The sequence below is a fragment of the Podarcis pityusensis genome (assembly GCF_964106645.2).
Source record: "Podarcis pityusensis genome assembly, chromosome: 2".
Classification (NCBI taxonomy): domain Eukaryota; kingdom Metazoa; phylum Chordata; class Lepidosauria; order Squamata; family Lacertidae; genus Podarcis; species Podarcis pityusensis.
In genome coordinates this window covers 111,920,988-111,942,785 of record NC_138029.1, presented here as the reverse complement: position 1 = coordinate 111,942,785, position 21,798 = coordinate 111,920,988, and the positions used below count along the sequence as shown (strand labels likewise).

At 46.9% G+C, this 21,798-nt stretch overlaps 1 protein-coding gene across 4 annotated transcripts in view; it reads left to right on the top strand.

Moving 5' to 3' along the window:
* The window catches only part of LOC308470055 (C-type lectin domain family 2 member D-like), an 80,670-nt gene that overhangs the window by 19,393 nt on the left and 39,479 nt on the right, over positions 1–21,798 (top strand). Inside the window, exon 1 of one of the 4 annotated variants that reach the window (XM_080993298.1) lies at positions 15,720–16,015. The exons of the other annotated variants lie outside the window; for them this stretch is intronic. The gene's annotated coding sequence lies outside the window, so the exon portion shown is untranslated. Of the gene's footprint in view, positions 1–15,719; positions 16,016–21,798 lie in introns of those variants that run through there. 4 annotated transcript variants of the gene reach the window in all.

Sequence of the window (21,798 nt, the reverse complement as noted above, 5' to 3'; positions counted from 1 at the left end):
CGAGCAAAGCGTCATCCAGAGAAGAAAACAAACAGTTGTTATATTTATAACATTCCCCTGTTGTTTCAGTTCCACCCTTGGAACTACCCGCCACTGGTTTAACCAATGTACCTCTCTGGTTGTGTGACTTCGCATTACCTCGGTTAACAACTCTCTGTTGTGCCTTTGTCTCTGACTCAGACACAGCTTCAATCTGTCCTTGGTCGTTTACAATAGCAACATATGCAAGGTTAGCAAACTCCTTTGAATACCTCTTGGGTGGTACACCCTTCGTTGCTCTCTCAGACCTACGTAAGAGGTTCTGATCCTCTGTGCTCACTGGTTCAACCTTTGGACTCTGTTGAGAACCAGTAGCAATCAGTGGTTCTTCCTTCACCTGTGAAGGTCTATCCATTGTGTGAGATTTCCTCTCAATGACTGTTACAACTGAACTCTCTGAGCTATCACTGTCATCGTCAGTACCACTGTAATCTGTGACATCAGAAAAATCATCATCGTCATCTGAATCGTTACCTGTGGGAAATGTCTGTACTACCCGCTCTTGCTTTGGAGCACTCTCTAGGAACTTTGTGAGAATCACCTGACCAGATTCAGACAAAATTACTCTGTAGAGACCCTTTTCATAACCCACAAAAATGCCTCTGGCATTCTTTACACCACTTGGAGCTTCTGTTCTCACATGAGACCCGAAAACCTTAAAGTAGGCAACAGAAGGTTTTCTATTGAACAGCTTCTCAAAAGGAGAAATTCCCAAGTCTTTTGAGACCTTTCTCAACCACACATGAAGATAGGACGCTAGCGATTCGGCCCAATATTCATGTGGCAAATGTGAACTCAGCAATTGCGCATTCATTCCCTTTTGCAATTCTTTGTTCACTTTTACACAGACCCCCCTGTTCCACGCTTCTTGCGAGACTGCCACTTTGTGGTCTATCCCTTTTCCATCCAGGAACTTCTGAAACTTCTGTAACAGAAAATTTGCTTGTCATCTGTGAAAAGACAATCAATGTTAGCATCATGCATATTTTTAACCTTGTCACAAAACTCCTGAAACTTTTCTAAAGTTTCTTGCGGTTTCTCCATCATATAAACCCAAGAATAATTTGTGAAACAATCCACACACAAAAGGTAAAATCGTGCACCGCCTCTAGATGGTTCTAGAGGACCAATCACATCAGCATACACCCGCTGAAATGCTCTGTCGACCTTCTTGGTCTTAGTCACCTTCTTGGTGCTCACACTGGTCACACCTGCGAGAGAGATTTCGTTAGAAACAGAAGAATTACATTTCATGTAATCACTTTGATCAAAAGTCAACAAATACAGTCCATCTTTCTCTTTGGCAGTAAGAAACAGTTCTCCATCTTTGTAGATCTTGCAGCTTTTAGCATCATAGGACAGTTTCAGTCCTTTCTTTGCAATCTGCGACACGCTCAGCAGATTAAATCTCAGTTCTGGAATCAGGTAAACATCACTTATAGTCAAGTTCAGACTCTCAAGATACACAGTCCCAATTCCAGTCGCTTCCAACTCCTGACCGTTGGCCTGTTTCACAGTGAAGCTTTGCTTCCTCAACGTCGAAAATAGTCCTCTGTGCGGGCACATGTGAACCGTTGCGCCCGTGTCAATTATGAACGAGTTCCCAACATCTGGCGTGGCTCCTTTCGCCATCATAGCCTTTGCAGGTTTCACCTGGCACGTGGTACGGCTTTTGCCTGACGCCTGAGGCTTCGTAGAGCAGCTCTTTGCTCCTCTTGACTGGCGCGGCTTCTTACAGTTTCGCTGTAGATGCCCAGTCTGTCCACAATTGTAGCATCGGACAGTACTCAATGCTACACCATGCTCTCCAGTAGCATCAGCAGTGGGGGAATTAGAACTCTGTTCTTCCCTCCCCCTGTCTTTTTCTTCCAGTGCAGCAAGTCTGTCGTGTTCATTCAGGACCACAGCACAAACTCTCTCCGCGGTCAGCTGCGCGGCCGGTAGGGAACCAAGCTGACTGGCAACAACCTTGTAGGTGCGGCTAAGGCTGTTTATCATCATGAAGCAAAACACTTCCTCCTGAAGACGGAAATTGCGTTCCACCATCTGTTGACGCAGAAACTTCATTTCTGTCAGGTGCGCTTGAACATCCCCATCAGGCGCAAGTCTCAGATTGGTCAATTTCTCAAAATACAGCAACGCTGAAGAACCAGCATCTCTCTGATGCGTTGTACGCAGCGTGTCCCAAACCTCTTTCGCATTTTCTAAATGCTGAACATGCACCAACTGATCATCTGAGACACACAGAATTATAGCAGTCCTGGCCCTTACGTTCTGTGATTCCCAACCTCTGGTTGGTGCTGCAGGGATGGGGTTTTCAATTACATCAAAAAGCCTCTGATTCTGCAGCAGGGCCTTCATCTTTACAGACCAAGATGAATAATTGTCATTGGATAAGGGAGGTGGGCAAGGCAAACCTCCCCCTTTCTTGGCATCCATCTTGAAGCCAAGCCTCTTTCACCTCCAAACAAGCTGCAAAATCCAACAGCTGTTTTTTTTTTTCTCACGCAGCAAAACTGCAAGTTGTTTGTGCTTTTTGCACCTGGCAGCTAAACTCAGGCTGCTATTGAAAAGTCCCTTCCAAGAGCTCGTAAACTTTGTAGCCAAAACATTCTCTGATTTTGTTTCGCTTTGCCAGGCTTACACACAGAGTCCAGCCCCTTTGCCAGTAACTTTCCAACTTTCCGTTACCTAGCAACAATGCATTTCATTGGGACTCCTTATCTACCACAAAAATTTGTGGAATGCAGGCTTCTTCTCCCGGAGCTTTTGTTTTCTTTGAAACGCAGCTCCGTGAACCAGGGAATTAATCTTCCTGCGTTCACACTTTTAGCCCGAAATGCAGCATACCTTGAGCTCCGTTGCTTGGAAAACACCTCTTCTTTCCACCAGCTGTCTGTGGAGCCTCTGGCATTTCTCAGACGCTTTTCTCTTCCTCCTTGGAGCTGAGGAGGACAATCCACCAGCCTCTCATGCAGATGTCCGATGAATCGCAACCATCCGAAGGCTGCCACTGTTGGAATTCTGCCTGGGTCAGAGGAATGTGCCACAAGCGTAGGCACCGGCAGATATTCCTGTCGACCTCCCCGCGTCTCCCAACCTCTGCTGATAAGCAGGCGAGGTCCGGCGATTCTTCTCAGATGTATGAGAGGAACACACCGTTCTTCCTCTCTCCCCTTTGGTGTCCCCAGGGAGGGGAAAGAAGCAGACAGAAAACTATTTACATCATTTATTTCTGCCTCTTACATCAGTACAGAGAATCATGTCTGCACTCAACAACAGCAAGAAGACAAAACTCCTCCCAAGTACATCCAGTACGGGTCATATGACACACACACACTGAGCTAACATCCGGTGCTCAGTACAGAATGGACTGCCCCTTTGTTCCCATGGCAACAGTCACAAACATCCTGTCTGGCTTTCCAGCCACAAGCAGCTGGCTGAGCTGCTAGAGCCTTTGCTTGCTGCAGCATTGGTGCTTTATGGTAACATACTCCCCCTAAAGTATCAATGTGTGCTGCGAGCAAAGCGTCATCCAGAGAAGAAAACAAACAGTTGTTATATTTATAACATTCCCCTGTTGTTTCAGTTCCACCCTTGGAACTACCCGCCACTGGTTTAACCAATGTACCTCTCTGGTTGTGTGACTTCGCATTACCTCGGTTAACAACTCTCTGTTGTGCCTTTGTCTCTGACTCAGACACAGCTTCAATCTGTCCTTGGTCGTTTACAATAGCAACATATGCAAGGTTAGCAAACTCCTTTGAATACCTCTTGGGTGGTACACCCTTCGTTGCTCTCTCAGACCTACGTAAGAGGTTCTGATCCTCTGTGCTCACTGGTTCAACCTTTGGACTCTGTTGAGAACCAGTAGCAATCAGTGGTTCTTCCTTCACCTGTGAAGGTCTATCCATTGTGTGAGATTTCCTCTCAATGACTGTTACAACTGAACTCTCTGAGCTATCACTGTCATCGTCAGTACCACTGTAATCTGTGACATCAGAAAAATCATCATCGTCATCTGAATCGTTACCTGTGGGAAATGTCTGTACTACCCGCTCTTGCTTTGGAGCACTCTCTAGGAACTTTGTGAGAATCACCTGACCAGATTCAGACAAAATTACTCTGTAGAGACCCTTTTCATAACCCACAAAAATGCCTCTGGCATTCTTTACACCACTTGGAGCTTCTGTTCTCACATGAGACCCGAAAACCTTAAAGTAGGCAACAGAAGGTTTTCTATTGAACAGCTTCTCAAAAGGAGAAATTCCCAAGTCTTTTGAGACCTTTCTCAACCACACATGAAGATAGGACGCTAGCGATTCGGCCCAATATTCATGTGGCAAATGTGAACTCAGCAATTGCGCATTCATTCCCTTTTGCAATTCTTTGTTCACTTTTACACAGACCCCCCTGTTCCACGCTTCTTGCGAGACTGCCACTTTGTGGTCTATCCCTTTTCCATCCAGGAACTTCTGAAACTTCTGTAACAGAAAATTTGCTTGTCATCTGTGAAAAGACAATCAATGTTAGCATCATGCATATTTTTAACCTTGTCACAAAACTCCTGAAACTTTTCTAAAGTTTCTTGCGGTTTCTCCATCATATAAACCCAAGAATAATTTGTGAAACAATCCACACACAAAAGGTAAAATCGTGCACCGCCTCTAGATGGTTCTAGAGGACCAATCACATCAGCATACACCCGCTGAAATGCTCTGTCGACCTTCTTGGTCTTAGTCACCTTCTTGGTGCTCACACTGGTCACACCTGCGAGAGAGATTTCGTTAGAAACAGAAGAATTACATTTCATGTAATCACTTTGATCAAAAGTCAACAAATACAGTCCATCTTTCTCTTTGGCAGTAAGAAACAGTTCTCCATCTTTGTAGATCTTGCAGCTTTTAGCATCATAGGACAGTTTCAGTCCTTTCTTTGCAATCTGCGACACGCTCAGCAGATTAAATCTCAGTTCTGGAATCAGGTAAACATCACTTATAGTCAAGTTCAGACTCTCAAGATACACAGTCCCAATTCCAGTCGCTTCCAACTCCTGACCGTTGGCCTGTTTCACAGTGAAGCTTTGCTTCCTCAACGTCGAAAATAGTCCTCTGTGCGGGCACATGTGAACCGTTGCGCCCGTGTCAATTATGAACGAGTTCCCAACATCTGGCGTGGCTCCTTTCGCCATCATAGCCTTTGCAGGTTTCACCTGGCACGTGGTACGGCTTTTGCCTGACGCCTGAGGCTTCGTAGAGCAGCTCTTTGCTCCTCTTGACTGGCGCGGCTTCTTACAGTTTCGCTGTAGATGCCCAGTCTGTCCACAATTGTAGCATCGGACAGTACTCAATGCTACACCATGCTCTCCAGTAGCATCAGCAGTGGGGGAATTAGAACTCTGTTCTTCCCTCCCCCTGTCTTTTTCTTCCAGTGCAGCAAGTCTGTCGTGTTCATTCAGGACCACAGCACAAACTCTCTCCGCGGTCAGCTGCGCGGCCGGTAGGGAACCAAGCTGACTGGCAACAACCTTGTAGGTGCGGCTAAGGCTGTTTATCATCATGAAGCAAAACACTTCCTCCTGAAGACGGAAATTGCGTTCCACCATCTGTTGACGCAGAAACTTCATTTCTGTCAGGTGCGCTTGAACATCCCCATCAGGCGCAAGTCTCAGATTGGTCAATTTCTCAAAATACAGCAACGCTGAAGAACCAGCATCTCTCTGATGCGTTGTACGCAGCGTGTCCCAAACCTCTTTCGCATTTTCTAAATGCTGAACATGCACCAACTGATCATCTGAGACACACAGAATTATAGCAGTCCTGGCCCTTACGTTCTGTGATTCCCAACCTCTGGTTGGTGCTGCAGGGATGGGGTTTTCAATTACATCAAAAAGCCTCTGATTCTGCAGCAGGGCCTTCATCTTTACAGACCAAGATGAATAATTGTCATTGGATAAGGGAGGTGGGCAAGGCAAACCTCCCCCTTTCTTGGCATCCATCTTGAAGCCAAGCCTCTTTCACCTCCAAACAAGCTGCAAAATCCAACAGCTGTTTTTTTTTTTCTCACGCAGCAAAACTGCAAGTTGTTTGTGCTTTTTGCACCTGGCAGCTAAACTCAGGCTGCTATTGAAAAGTCCCTTCCAAGAGCTCGTAAACTTTGTAGCCAAAACATTCTCTGATTTTGTTTCGCTTTGCCAGGCTTACACACAGAGTCCAGCCCCTTTGCCAGTAACTTTCCAACTTTCCGTTACCTAGCAACAATGCATTTCATTGGGACTCCTTATCTACCACAAAAATTTGTGGAATGCAGGCTTCTTCTCCCGGAGCTTTTGTTTTCTTTGAAACGCAGCTCCGTGAACCAGGGAATTAATCTTCCTGCGTTCACACTTTTAGCCCGAAATGCAGCATACCTTGAGCTCCGTTGCTTGGAAAACACCTCTTCTTTCCACCAGCTGTCTGTGGAGCCTCTGGCATTTCTCAGACGCTTTTCTCTTCCTCCTTGGAGCTGAGGAGGACAATCCACCAGCCTCTCATGCAGATGTCCGATGAATCGCAACCATCCGAAGGCTGCCACTGTTGGAATTCTGCCTGGGTCAGAGGAATGTGCCACAAGCGTAGGCACCGGCAGATATTCCTGTCGACCTCCCCGCGTCTCCCAACCTCTGCTGATAAGCAGGCGAGGTCCGGCGATTCTTCTCAGATGTATGAGAGGAACACACCGTTCTTCCTCTCTCCCCTTTGGTGTCCCCAGGGAGGGGAAAGAAGCAGACAGAAAACTATTTACATCATTTATTTCTGCCTCTTACATCAGTACAGAGAATCATGTCTGCACTCAACAACAGCAAGAAGACAAAACTCCTCCCAAGTACATCCAGTACGGGTCATATGACACACACACACTGAGCTAACATCCGGTGCTCAGTACAGAATGGACTGCCCCTTTGTTCCCATGGCAACAGTCACAAACATCCTGTCTGGCTTTCCAGCCACAAGCAGCTGGCTGAGCTGCTAGAGCCTTTGCTTGCTGCAGCATTGGTGCTTTATGGTAACACTTACAAGAGGGTCTGTAGAGCAGAAGCAGGGCCTCTCCTCAGCCTTTGTGGCCCCAAAGTGAGAAGATCCGCAACCACTACATGCCAAAGCCGTCCAAGATTGCTGTCTGCCATGCATTCTACTACTGGAACCAGGCAGAGGGGGAGTCAATTAACAACTACACTGCTGCCCTGCGACAGGCTGCAATGCACTGCAAGTTCCGAGACTTAGACGATGCCCTGATGGATCGAATTGTCTGCGGGGTCCGGGACATCCGTCTGCAACGGCGTCTCCCCACCAAGCCAGACCTCACGCTGCAGAAAGCCATTGAGGAGGCCGTGGCCTCAGAAGCTGCAGAACTCTCCGCCCAGGAAATCCGCAAGGCCACCCGGACTCTGGTACTGGCCCTCGGTGATCCAGCAGGGTTTCCAAGCGCCCAGCATATTTAAAAGACTATGTTCACTGGACAAACTGCACATGTAAAGCTGTATGGTGAATAGGGTCAATTAATATGCTTATGTGCCTTACTGAAACCAATAAGGGTATTGCTGTATATAATGGAACCACTATGATTGTAACTAATGCCTTATCTCAATGGGGAGGGGTGTTGTGTATTGAAGTTCTCACCCTGGCCAAAAGGAGTATCGTGTATGTAGTTTTCACTCAGGTCCACTTTAGGCGGGAAACCTTGGGTTGTTGTTGCTACAATGTTGACAGCCGGCTGCCTATAAAAGTAGGCCGGCTGAGCTGTTTGCTGTTCAGTTCTGTCCCAGCTTCAGTTCTGTCCCAGCTAAAGTTATTCAGGCCTAACTGCTAAGTGTTGAGTCCCTCTGACGTGACTTAGCAGCCAGTTTCTTTTTGTGCTCTCTGTAAGATTTCAGTCAGAGTCTGTCTGCCTCAGCTGTGAGCAGAGTCAGTATGTAATCTGAGTCAAACTGTTTGGAACCATGTTGTTTATGAAGAAGTTTATTTTAACCCAGTAAAGCTCTTATTCCTTAAAACTCTGCATTATTAATTTACGCTGCGCGTCAAGGGGGAGGGGAGAGAAAGGCGTCTCGTATCCCTTCCCCACCTCTTCTCCGTCTTCCTCAGGAACAGTAACAAGCTGCTCTGAGGTACAGTAGCGGTGGGAGGGGGCGGCAAAGGAGGAGGGAAGAGGAGCGCAGTGTTTCAGATTGGGGACAGCCTCCCCCTCCTTCTCCCCAACCTGTGGCAGCACCAGACTCCAATTCCTCGCCTCTTGACCCCTCAGCAAACCTTTTATTCCCCCCTTCTCTCCCCCCTTTTTTCTCTCTCTCCCTGTTGAGTCGTGGGTTGACATAGCAGCCGGCACAGCGATTTCTTCAAGTAGCTCTTTATTATGGTAAGCTGGAATAGAACTGACTGCGAACAGCTCAGCCGGCCTGTATTTATAGGCAGCCGGCTGTCAACATTGTAACCACAACAGCCCAGAGTTCCCGCCTAAAATAACTGGCGCGGACCTGAGTGAAAACTATCTACAGACCTGAGTGAAAACTATATACAGTATCCCCCTGTTGGCCCAGGGTGAAACTACACTACATAACACCCCTCCCCACCGAGATAAGGCGTTAGTTACAATCGTAATGGTTTCCTTATATACAGCACTACGCGTAATGGTTCAATTAGGCACAAAAGCATATCGGTTACATTTCCCATACTTAGACCAACAGTGATACCTGTCCAACAACATAGTCCTTTAAATGAGTTGGGCGCTTGGAAACTCTGCCATAGAGGTATTCATGGAACCTCTTCACTCCAGCCACAAGTGCCAATGCCTCCTTGTCGAGCTGGCTGTAATTCCGTTCCGTCGGAGATAGTGTCCTGGAAAAGTAGGCGAGCGGTGCTTCTCTTCCATCTGGAAAACGGTGACTAAGGACAGCCCCGATGCCAAAAGGTGAGGCGTCGCAGGCAAGGACCAGCGGCCTGGATTCACTGTACTGTACCAGCACACTGTCTGAAGAAAGGAGAGCCTTGACCGCGTTGAAGGCCGCCGTCTCCCGATGACCCCAGGCCCAAGGCGTCTTAGTGCTAAGGAGTCGGTGAAGAGGCTCAGCCACTGTGGCTTTGTGGGGCAGGAACATGTTATAAAAGTTCAGCAGCCCCAGGAATGCCTGCAACTCCGTTTTGTTCTTTGGAGTGGGGGCCTGCTGGATAGCGCGGATCTTGGATGTGGTTGGATGAAGACCGGAGGCATTGATAAGATAGCCCAGGAACTCTACCTGTGGAACGGCGATCTGGCACTTCTCCCTCTTTACCTTGAGCCCGGCCTCCTGGAACCTGGTCAGCACGGCACGGAGGCGCTCGAACAGCTGCTGGTGTGAGTCTGCAGACACCAAGACGTCATCAAAATATGGTACCACGCCTGGAAGCCCTTGCAGGAGACGCTCCATAAGGCTTTGGAAGATGCCAGGAGCCACACTCACCCCGAACTGCAACCGGCGGCAACGGAATGCCCCCCGGTGGGTGACGATCGTCTGGGCTTCAGCAGTGGCATCATCGACTGGCAGTTGTTGATAGGCTTGGGCAAGGTCCAGCTTAGCGAAGACCTTACCCTCACCCAGGGAATGCAGCAGGTGTTGGACAACAGGAACCGGATAAGCGTGCTGCTGAAGTGCCTTGTTGATCGTGCACTTGTAGTCAGCGCAGATTCTCACCGACCCATCTGGCTTGACAGGCGTGACGATGGGGGTTTCCCACTTTGCGTGGTCAACCGGCTCCAAAACTCCTTGGGCGATCAGTTTGTCCAGTTGTTCGTCCACCTTAGCCTTGAGAGCAAAGGGAACCCGGCGTGGCTTTAGCTTGATGGGGGCGACTTGTGGATCAAGGCTAAAGGAGATGGGCGTACCTGTATATTGGCCCAAGGTGCCGTCAAAAACCTCGGCAAAGTCTTTGACCAGACCCTCAGTCTCTGCATTAGAGATGCAGTTGATGCCGGTGACTTCCAGGCCGAGGGCATCAAACCAGTCTAGCCCTAGGAGGCTTGGCCGCTGACCTTCGACCACCACCAACCGGAGCAGGCCCGAAAAATCCTTGAAGGCGATCCGGAACCGGCCAACGCCTACCACGGGAATGTCGTTTCCCTGGTAGTCTCTCAGGTGTACGCGGTGAGAGTCGAGTTGCCTTTTGGACACTCTGGGTACCAGTCTTTTGATGGTGCTCCATGACACGATGGACAGGGCAGACCCGGTGTCGATCTCCATGTCACATGGAGCTCCTTCAATGAGCACCGTGACGTTCAGCTTGCGTCGCGTAGGCGAGTCGGTTTGGCCAATCGTGGTTCCAGACGGGCAGCGGCAGTTGGTGAGAGCGAAACAACTTTCCTTGGCAGACTGGAGTGAAGACTTGGACTTGCGAGTCGATGAAGGGGGGGTGTCAGACGGAGCCGATCGGCAGACCTTAGCGATGTGGCCCCTTCTGGAACACTTCCTACAGATAGCGTCTCTGAATCGACACTTGGCACGGGAATGGTTGCCTCCGCAGCCAGCACATTCCGGTTGGCCCTTGGACTTCTGTTGGAACTTCCTGCGCTCCCGCTTTGTCTGGTGCACGTCATCGTCTTCACTGGAGGATGCCTCCTCACTGCTGGCCTCTTCATGATGCACCGGAACTGGCTCCCTAGCAAGACGCGGGCTGCTGGACTTGCGGATCTCCTGGGCGGAGCGTTCAGCAGCTTCTGAGGCCACAGCCTCCTCAATGGCTTTCTGTAGCGTGAGGTCTGGCTTGGCTAGGAGGCGCCGTTGCAGATGGATGTCCCGGACCCCGCAGACGATTCGATCCATCAGGGCATCGTCTAAGTCTCGGAACTCACAGTGCATTGCAGCCTGTTGCAGGGCGGTGGTGTAGTTGTTGATTGACTCCCCCTCTGCCTGGTTCCGGTGGTAGAACGCATGGCGGGCAGCAATCTTGGACGGCTTTGGTGCGTAGTGGTTGCGGAGCTTCTCTTGGATCGTGTCCCATGGTGTTGAGTCGTGGGTTGACATAGCAGCCGGCACAGCGATTTCTTCAAGTAGCTCTTTATTATGGTAAGCTGGAATAGAACTGACTGCGAACAGCTCAGCCGGCCTGTATTTATAGGCAGCCGGCTGTCAACATTGTAACCACAACAGCCCAGAGTTCCCGCCTAAAATAACTGGCGCGGACCTGAGTGAAAACTATCTACAGACCTGAGTGAAAACTATATACAGTATCCCCCTGTTGGCCCAGGGTGAAACTACACTACATAACACTCCCTACCGAAGATTTTTTTGGGGTGGGGGCTGGGAGACTTTTTCTCACACGTGTCTAGAAATCACCTGAAGGGCTGCAGAGATTTCTCGTTGGTGTTGCTGAGAGAGGAAGGGGGGGTGGATTTGTGGGAGGAATCAATTGATGGATAGTTGTTTGAAAAGGAATTAAGTTAATAATAATAAAAAAATAAAAATAATAATAATAATTATTTTTATTTATACCCCGCCCTGACCCAGCCAAGGCCGTGCTCAGGGCGGCTAACAAGCAATAATAAAAACAAGTTGAATGATTACAACTTAAAAACAAAATTAAAATACAACATTAAAATATTGAAACATTAAAATGTAGCCTCATCACAGGAGGAGAAAGGAAAAGAAAAAAGAAAGAGGGGGAGGGAATCAAATTGGCTCCAAGCCAAAGGCCAGGCGGAACTACTCTGTCTTGCAGGCCCTGAAGAAAGAAATCAGATCCTGCAGGGCCCTGGTCTCATGAGGCAGAGCTTTCCACCAGACCAGAGCCAGAGTTGAAAAGGCCCTGGGCTCTGGCTGAAGCTAATCTAACTTTCTTAGGACCTGGGACCACTAGGGTGTTGCAATTTATAGACCTTGAGGCTCTCCGTGGGGCATACCGGGAGAAGCGATCCTGTAGGTACGAGGGTCCTAGGCCGTGAAGGGCTTTAAAGGTCAAAACCAGCACCTTAAATCTGACCCTGTACTCCACTGGGAGCCAGTGCAGTTTGAAAAGCCCTGGGTGAATATGCTCCCATGGCAGAGACCCTGTGAGGAGCCTCGCTGCAGCATTCTGCACCCGCTGGAGTTTCTGGGACAGCTTCAAGGGCAGCCCCACATAGAGCGACTTACAGTAGTCAAGCCTGGAGGTGACCGTGGCATTGATCACTGTGGCCAGGTCGTGGCGGGAAAGGTAAGGGACTAATTGCTTGATGCGGCGAAGGTGGAAAAATGTCGCCTTGGCTGTTGCTGTAACCTGCACCTCCATGGAAAGGGAGGCGTCAAGGATTACACCCAAACCCTTAACGGAAGGCACTGGCACTAATTGGGCCCCCGCAAGAGAAGGGAGTTGGTCCCTCATCCCCATGCCATCCCAACCCAGCCATAGGACCTCTGTCTTCGAAGGATTTAGTTTCAATCGGCTCCCACGAAACCATCCAGCCACAGCTTCCAAGCATCTGGTCAGTGTGTCCGGGGCCGAGCTGGTGAAAATTTATTTATAAATTTATAAAAGCAAATTTATTGTATGATGAATTTTCTGGAGCTGGCTGACCTGACCGATAGAATCTGTGAACAGAAGGAGGAGGAATACCAAGAAGAATGGAAGAAATTTAAGGACTATTTAGCAATATATTCTAAGATAACATAAGTAGTATCATTTGTGAGTACCAAATTGGCTTAGGAGTAATATGTTTTAAATTTTATAATATTATGGATATAAGCGAATAGGATAAGAAAGAAAGATGTTAATGATTAAGTTAATTTTATTGAAAATTAGTTTTGGAAAACTGCTACAATGATTCATATGGAAACTCAGTTCAGACATGGTCTGGTCTTAGCGTAACTCCTCCTCCTGCCCATGATCACTGAGATCGGGTGTCCCAATACATTCCCCCCTGTGGAACCTGCCCCAGCCATTCTATTGACTGAGGCCCTCTCCCAGGCAGCCCTGACCCTTCCCCTTAAAAAGCAAAATACAAACTATATAATAACTTAACAAAAAATAAAAAAGTAAAAAACAATTATACTAAAATTAAACTACACCCCACCCTGACTAAATATTTAGCCCACCCCAAGCAGAAATACAATAATAAAATAATATTATATTATATAAAAAACCCACCATTTAAGGTGCAGCAAATTAAAAGCACTTAAAACATTTTAAACCATTTTTGTCACTTGCTGTAAGGAGCTGCTCAGGCCTCTTAAGCTGTGGTGGTGAGTGGAGGCCCGATGGAATTGGCAGGAGAGGGAGTAGTCTTCCCAGCACTCACGACAGCAGCAGCAGCTCTACTCATGTAAAAACACACTGATTCCCAGACCGTCCATGGGCCGGATTTAGAAGGTGCTTGGGCTGGATCTGGCCCCCGGGCCTCAGTTTGTCTACCCGTGAAACAAACCAATAATGAGGTAAGAAAAACCTGTGACATTTTAGAATGATATATACGAGGGGCGTTCATTAAAGATTTCCCCTGATGTACTTCCCTGTGGACTGAGACAAATGAAACTGGGCACAGTTATTAGTCCTTCTCTACATAGCCACTGGGACGCGGGTGGCGCTGTGGGTTAAACCACAGAACCTAGGACTTGCCGATCAGAAGGTCGGCGGTTCAAATCCCCGCGACGGGGTGAGCTCCCGTTGCTCGGTCCCTGCTCCTGCCCACCTAGCAGTTCGAAAGCACATCAAATAGGTACCGCTCTGGCGGGAAGGTAAACGGCGTTTCCATGCGCTGCTCTGGTTTGCCACAAGCAGCTTGGTCATGCTGGACACATGACATGACCCGGAAGCTGTCTGTGGACAAATGCCGGCTCCCTCGGCCAATAAAGCAAGATGAGCGCCGCAACCCCAGAGTCGGTCATGACTGGACCTAATGGTCAGGGGTCCCTTTACCTTTATGTAGCTGTGGAGACCTCATCTGTAGAAGTTGGCTGCTTGCATCAGAAGCCACGACTTGACCTCAGAAACCAGCATTTCATCATCTAGAAAAATCTTTCCCTTCAAAAATAACTTCATGGTCAGACCGAAAAGGGAACTACTTTAAAAATGAGTATAACACTAGAAGTCACTGAGGGCACGTAGCTAGCTAACAGTTCTTTCCACATGCATGTGGTAGCCGAGGTTGACCAGCCAAGTTTGACACCCCCCCCCGCTTATGTTTTGAACGCATAGGCTGCACAGGAACAGAATGGATACATGCATAGGCGGGGCACCTGCAGTAGAAAAGTAGCCATTGTGAGTCTGCCTGGTGGTGCCATGTACCATAGAAGGTAATAAATAAAAACCCAGGAAGGTGACTGGCTATGCCCCCTGTGGTGCCATGTGCCATATAAGGGAATGATCAAAATAAAGGAGAGGGATTGGTGGTGTTTGTGAAGTTATGTTACAAGGTACAATGGTACCTCGGGTTAAGTACTTAATTCGTTCTGGAGGTCTATTGTTAACCTGAAGCACCACTTTAGCGAATGGGGCCTCCTGCTGCTGCCGCGCTGCCAGAGCAGATTTCTGTTCTCATCCTGAAGCAAAGTTCTTAACCCGAGGTACTATTTCTGGGTTAGCAGAGTCTGAAGCGTCTGTAACCTGAAGCGTTTGTAACCTGAAGCATATATAACCCGAGGTACCACTATAGCTCTTACTCCGTTGCAACAAGAGGGAGAGGGAGCAACAAGTGGCCAACATTTGTGAGGAGGGAGGCCTGAGAATTTCAGTGGGAGAGGAAATTACCAGTCATGTTCACTTATTTGTCCTACGCCCGGAACAGAAATAAATCCAGGAAATATAGCTGGTGTTCGCAGGTGTTGCTTTCAGACTGCAAGCTTGTTTACTCCTGCTCCCGAGGGTAGGACTCGAACCCATGGCTTCAAGGGACAAGAAAGGAGATTCTGACTAAACATCAGGAAGAACTTTCTGACAATAAGAGCTGTTCAAAAGTGAAATGGACTCTCCCTTTGGAGGTTGTGTCCTCTCCTTCCTTGGAGGTTTTCCAGCAGCGGTTGGATGACCATCTGCCATGGATGCTTTAGTTGAGATTCCTGCATTCAGGGGGTTGGACTAGATGACCCTTGGGGTCCCTTCCAACTCTACAATTGTATGATTCCATGATATCCTCCCAAAAAGCAACTAAACGGACACACACACACACACACACACACACACATTCAAAGCCTTATTTAAAAGCATGTTAAAAGTAATTCCAATGCGGACTAGGAAAATTCTAGCTTTAAAGACTTGTTGAAAAAGGCAGGTCTTCAGTAGGAGCCGAAAAGACAACAGAGGAAGCGCCTGTCAAATACTCAGAGAGGGAGGGGATTCCAAAAAAGGTAGCTGTCACAATACTAAAGACCCGATTCCTGCATTGTGCAGATTCCTAATAAGATGATATCAGCCGGAGGCCCTTGCCTAAAGAGCACAGCGATCAATCGGGTATATAAGGGGAGAGACCATCTTTCAGGTATTCTGATCCCAAGCTGTGCAGGTTTTCATACACCAAACTTCTTAGCCTGCTAGCGAACTGTCAGCTTTCTGTGTATTCCTTCCACAATACTGCAGACCTCTCACTCTCTCACTAGATGGCAGCTGTTGGTACTTTTTCTGTTGATACCTTTTCTGTCTCCAAAGTTCCAAGCAGCTCCTCAGGTGACCTGATTCTTCTGAGAAAGGATGCCATTGCATTAGTTTCTTAGATACTGTGCACCAAATTGGGTGCAGCAGTCCGTTTGCGAAGCTGGTGAAGGCGAGGGTTGTGCTCCTTCTTTGTTCTTCTGAATTCCTCTAAGGATATTTCCATCAACTGGTATCTCTTGGTTTCAAAAGAGGAAGAGACGTTTTTCTACTGCAATGCTTACAAGACTCCTCCTGATGGATTCTGAACAGCAAGCGGCCTGCTCCCTTGAGGGAAATAGAGCTTTGCTTTGTAAAAGGGGAACTCTCACCTAAACCTTTGGTGAGGCGTTGGGACAGAGTCCAACCAGGTAAGGGAGCAAATGGAAACTTTTATTATAACCTCACAATTCTCCCTGGATAGGACCTAGCACTGAGTCTTCCGTGTGTTTTGCTGTTATTGTTAAAATTCAAAAGGAAGCCCAAATACTAGAAATTAATGCACCTCCTGTCCTATCATGGCAGGTGTGTCCCATTCTGAAAAACAAAAACTATGTTAGCAGGTTTGAAAAGGTGCTGTAGTGAAGAATACATTTGCAAAGCTTCTTTTCTCTTATATTCATTTGATTTCATTTCCTTCTTTCCTCATATGCCTTTTTTTGTTTTCCTGATTGTTGTCCGATATGAAACTCAATGATCCCAGGCAGTGCTTTTTTCTATAAAACATTTTTTTTAGGGGTACTCTCATTTTCCTACTCATATTGAAATACTGCCCCTCAATGAGGCCACACTTAGACTCACAAAATGATTAGGGGTATGCGTCCCCCTGCGTCCCTCCAGGAAAAAAGCACTGATCCCAGGGCATTGTTCCCTGAAATTGTGTGATGGCTGGTTGCTCTGATACAATACAATAAAAAGTTGAAACAATGAGCAGAGAGTTACGCCTTTGATTGCCTTTCCACATTTGTTTCGTTTTCTAGTTGTTAACATGTTGGCCCTGTTTGATTTTCTGCCAAACCCTCAAGGCGCCACTGATGGGAAGAGATTCTTTCGATTCTTGTAACACAGCTGCTGTCCTGCTGCTGTAACTCCTAAACACTGCACGTGGTTTAAGGTTCAACTTGCGTTTGCTAAACTTGCCATATAAATAAACTCTTTCTTTAAAGCAGAGAAACAATGCTTTTATTAATATGTTTGTTTATTTAAACCCTACCTTTCTGCATTGCGGGACTCAAGGTGGCTTATAGATAATTAAAAGAAGAACTGCTAAAAACATAGAAAAAGCAATCATTAAAAACAATTAAGAATTGATAGGATTAAAACTATCTATCTATACACACACACACACACACACACACACAGGGGCACCATCAGGGTGGCCAAGGGGCCAAGGAGGGGACTGGGGCCCCTCAATATTCTGCGGGGATGTTTGCACATCAGGTGCGCACCACACATGCAAGTTGTGTGGCGTGTGTGCGACATGGCAGCATGCACATTTGACTTGAGCATATTGTGGGGCACTAGCCCCCTCAATTGTGTGTGTATGTGTGTGTGTCACACACACACACACACACACACGCACAGTCCTTTTTTTCTTAAAAAATGTTTAGGGGTACTGTCATTTTCCTACTCATATTGAATACTGCCCCTCAAAGAGGCCAAACTTAAATTCACGAAATACTTAGGGGTGCTCCCCTGCATCCCCCCAGATAAAAGCACTGTACATATATTGTGTGTGTGCGCGTGTGTGTGCATTAATAAAAATTAAAATAGCGCAGCACCAGCCTTTTCATTAGAAGCAATCAGTTTCCCAAAGCCTCCTTGTAATACTAGAAACGGGGGCCATCCAATGAAATGCCAAAGAAATCACATGGTGAATAAATGAAGAAATAGGAAGAGAAGGGATATTTAATAGAGATATTAATACGGCTTTTAAGAAGACAATAGGACCAAGGAAAACTACGTTAGGAATTTGGAAGAATTGGAATACAAAATAGATGCCAACATACTCAAGGTGGACGCCATTAAAATATATGCAGGAGGGTCAAAGGGAACCGGGTTGGTGGAAGAAATTAGAAGATCGGGGATTTTATAAATTAAAAGATATGTTTGATGAAGAAGGGAGTTTAATTACAAAAAAGTTTTGTTTTTTTTTAGAAAAAATAGGAAAACAATATTGGCTGAAAGTGCAAAGACTTTATGATTTAATAAAAACGGAAAGAGCAGAGGAAACGATGAGGACAGAAATGAAAATAGATATGGTGCTGAACAAAAGACAAATAACGGAGAAAGGGATAGCAGGGATGTTATATAAACTGATGATAAGCGACAAAGAAAGAATGATAAGGATTGTTCAGATTAAATGGGAGCAGGAAGGTATGATCCATCCAAACACAGCCCAAGAACTGGTGAAGAATATAAACAATATTAAAATAGAAAAGTATAAAGAATTAAGTAGAAATTTTTTATTAAAATGTTATGGCACAAATGGTGTATATAGTGAAAGGGTTTAGTCCCATATGCTGGCATTGTGGTCAGGGAAAAGGACTATATACACACATGTGGTGGGAATGTAATCTGGTTAAGGAATATTGGCAAAAGATCATAAAGGTAATATCTGGATTATTTCAAATAAACATAGAAGTTAATAGGGATTTGTTATTTTCGGGAATACTGGGAAATAACAAAGTAAAAACGACCATATTTTTCGCCCTATAGGACGCACCGGCCCATAGGATGCACCTAGTTTTCAGGGGGGGAAACCAAGGGAAAAAATATGATCCCCCCCCCCCGCAGCTCTGGGAGCAGTGGACAGGCTGCACGCAGCCCGTGCGCTACTTCAAGACCTTCTCACTGCTTTTGCGGGAGGTGGTGGAATTCCCCCACCTCCCGCAAAAGCCCACAGGAGCTCCGCGTGACTCCTGCGGGCTTTTCGACCAGGAGGGAGAAGGGACTGAAACGGCCAGTCAGTCCCTTCTCCCTCCTCGGGGAAAAGCCCCCAAGAGTGGCACGCTCTTTAAAAGGTGCGCGGCTCCTGCGGGCTTTTCTAGGAGGTGGGGGAATTCCCCCCCTCGTAGAAAAGCCAGCAGAAGCCGCGGAGCCCCTTTAAAGAGCGTGCGGCTTTTGCCTGCTTTTGCGGGAGGTGGGGGAATTTCCCCCATCTCCCGCAAAAGCCCAAAGGAGGGTTGGAGAGTAGCGGGAAGGCACCTTCCTGCTGCCCGCATCCTCTGGGGCTGGCAATGGGGGAAGCGCTGCTTTCCCCACCACCAGGCTCAAACCCGGGTTGGAGAGTAGCGGCAAGGTGTCGCGCGCCTTCCTGCTGCCCCCCATCCTCTGGGGCTGGTGATAGGGGAAGCGCTGCTTTCCCCACCGTCAGCCTCGAAGCCGGGTTGGAGAGTAGCGGCAAGGCGTTGCGCGCCTTCCTGCTGCCCCCCATCCTCTGGGGCTGGCGATGGGGGAAGCACTGCTTTCCCACACCGCCAGCCTCAAACAGCAGACTCTCCTGGCTTCAGCGGAAGCAACGCGAAGCCTCCAGAGCGCAGGCTTCGGAGGCTTCACGTTGCTATCGGAGTCTGCATTCGCCCCATAAGACGCACACACATTTCCCCTTCATTTTTGGAAGGGAAAAACTGTGTCTTATAGGGGGGAAAATACGGTAATAAGCAAGAGTTGTACAAGATTATGCTTCTAGCTGGAATGGCAGTTATTGCTCTGGGATGGAAAGAAAAGGCCAAATGGAATATGGAAAAATGAATATGAATACGTACAATCAGATATATTCGCACAGATAGTGGCAGAGGATAGATGGGAAAATAAATGCCAAAGAATCACAAATAAATGGGCATTTTACAGGAACTGGATAGAAAGGGGGGAAGCCAACCCTAACATACAAGCTCGAATGAACAGACTGTGTACATAGATACAGATATGAAGAAGGAAGGCCTGACCGAGGGGGAAGGTTGGAGGGGGGAGGGAGGAGGGAGGAGGGGGAAAGGGAAAAAAAGAAAGAAAGGTAAACTGGATGGTATTTTGAATTGATTTTGTTATGTGAGCCTTTTTTCAGAAACCATATATATTAATACTATGTAGTTATACATTGTAGTATGAATGAATTTTGTTTCAGTTACAGATAGGTAGCCGTGTTGGTCTGCCATAGTCAAAATAAAAAAAATCCTTCCAGTAGCACCTTTAAGACCAACTAAGTTAGTTCTTGGTATGAGCTTTCGTGTGCAAGCACACTTCTTCAGATACACTGAAACAGAAGTTGCCAGATCCTTCTATATAGTGAGAAGGTGGGGAGGGGTATTACTCAGAAGGGTGGTGGGAATGGGAGATTGGCAGATAGCTGAGATGAGCCTGTTGACGACCCTTAACGACTGTAATAGGTCTTACAGGAAAAGGCAAGGGGTGAGAAGGTGAGAAATGGCTTAGTCATGTATAATGGGATAAGAATCCAATGTCTTTGTTCAAACCAGGTCTCTCCATGGTTTTAAGTTTGGTAATGAGTTGCAATTCAGCAGCTTCTCTTTCCAGTCTATTTCTGAAATTCCTTTGTAGTAAAACAGCTACTTTGAGATCTTGTATAGAATGTCCTGGGAGATTGAAGTGTTCTCCTACTGGTTTCTCTGTTTTGTGATTCTTGATGTCAGATTTATGTCCATTTATTCTTTGGCGTAAGGTTTGGCCTGTTTGTCCAATATAGAGAGCTGAAGGACACTGTTGGCATTTGATGCCATACACAATGTTAGATGATGAGCAATTGAATAGTCCCGAGATGGTATGTGTGATGCTGTTGGGGCCAGTAATGGTGTTGTCCGGGTGTATGTGGCAGCAAAGTTGGCATCTGGGTTTATTGCAGGCTCTGGTGCCAGTGTCCGTGTTAAGTCTGGTTGTAGTATTATTGTGGGTTAGGAGTTGTTTAAGATTGGGTGGCTGTCTGTAGGCAATGAAAGGTCTTCCTCCCAGAGCTTGAGAAAGAGAACTGTCATTGTCCAGGAGAGGTTGTAGATCTCTGATGATGCGTTGTACTGTTTTAACTTGGGAGCTGTATGTGATGACTAGAGGTGTTCTGTTATTTTCTTTTTTGGGTCTGTCTTGCAGCAAGTTCTCTCTGGGTATAAGTCTGGCTCTGTTGATCTGTTGTCTAACTTCATCTGCTGGGTATTTTAGTTCTGAAAAGGTTTGCTGTAGATCTCTTAGGTGAGAGTCTCTGTCTGTAGAATTGGAACAGATGCGGCTGTAACGTAGTGCCTGGCTATATACAATGGACTGTTTGGTATGTTTGGGATGGTAGCTAGAGGCATGTAGATATGTTTGTCGGTCAGTTGGTTTACGGTATAAGGTGGTGTCTATGCGCCCATCCTGTATTTTTATAGTAGTGTCCAAAAAATGTATTTCTTGCATAGATTGATTCATTGTAAGGTTGATTGTGGGGTGAAAATCATTAAATTTCTGGTGAAAGGTGTCCAGGGTCTGTTGACCATGTGTCCAGATGATAAAAATATCGTCAATGTATCGCAGGTACAAGAGAGGTTTGAGTGGGTAGGAGTTTAGGAAACGTTGTTCTAAATCTGCCATGAAGATGTTGGCATACTGTGGGGCCATGCGGGTGCCCATTGCTGTACCGCTGATCTGAAGGAACAGGTCATCACCGAATTTGAAGTTGTTGTGGGTAAGGACAAATTGGCAGAGTTTGGTGGCAAGGTCCGCTGTGGTTTTATCTGAAATGGTGTTCCTTATAGCTTGTAAACCATCGTTGTGTGGGATGTTGGTATACAGAGACTCTACATCCATAGTAGCTAGTATAGTATTGTTGGGAAGATTATTTAAAGATTGTATTTTCCTCAGAAAATCTGTGGTGTCACGTACATAGCTGGGAGCACTGATGGCATATGGTTTCAGAACAGAGTCCATATAACCGGAGACACCCACTGTAATAGTGCCAATACCTGAAATGATGGGGCGTCCTGGATTTCCTGGTTTGTGTATTTTAGGTAGAAGATAGAAAGTTCCTGGTCGAGGTTCTGTTGGTGTGTTGTGGTGTGACACCACAGATTTTCTGAGGAAAATACAATCTTTAAATACAATCTGAAATGGTGTTCCTTATAGCTTGTAAACCATCGTTGTGTGGGATGTTGGTATACAGAGACTCTAC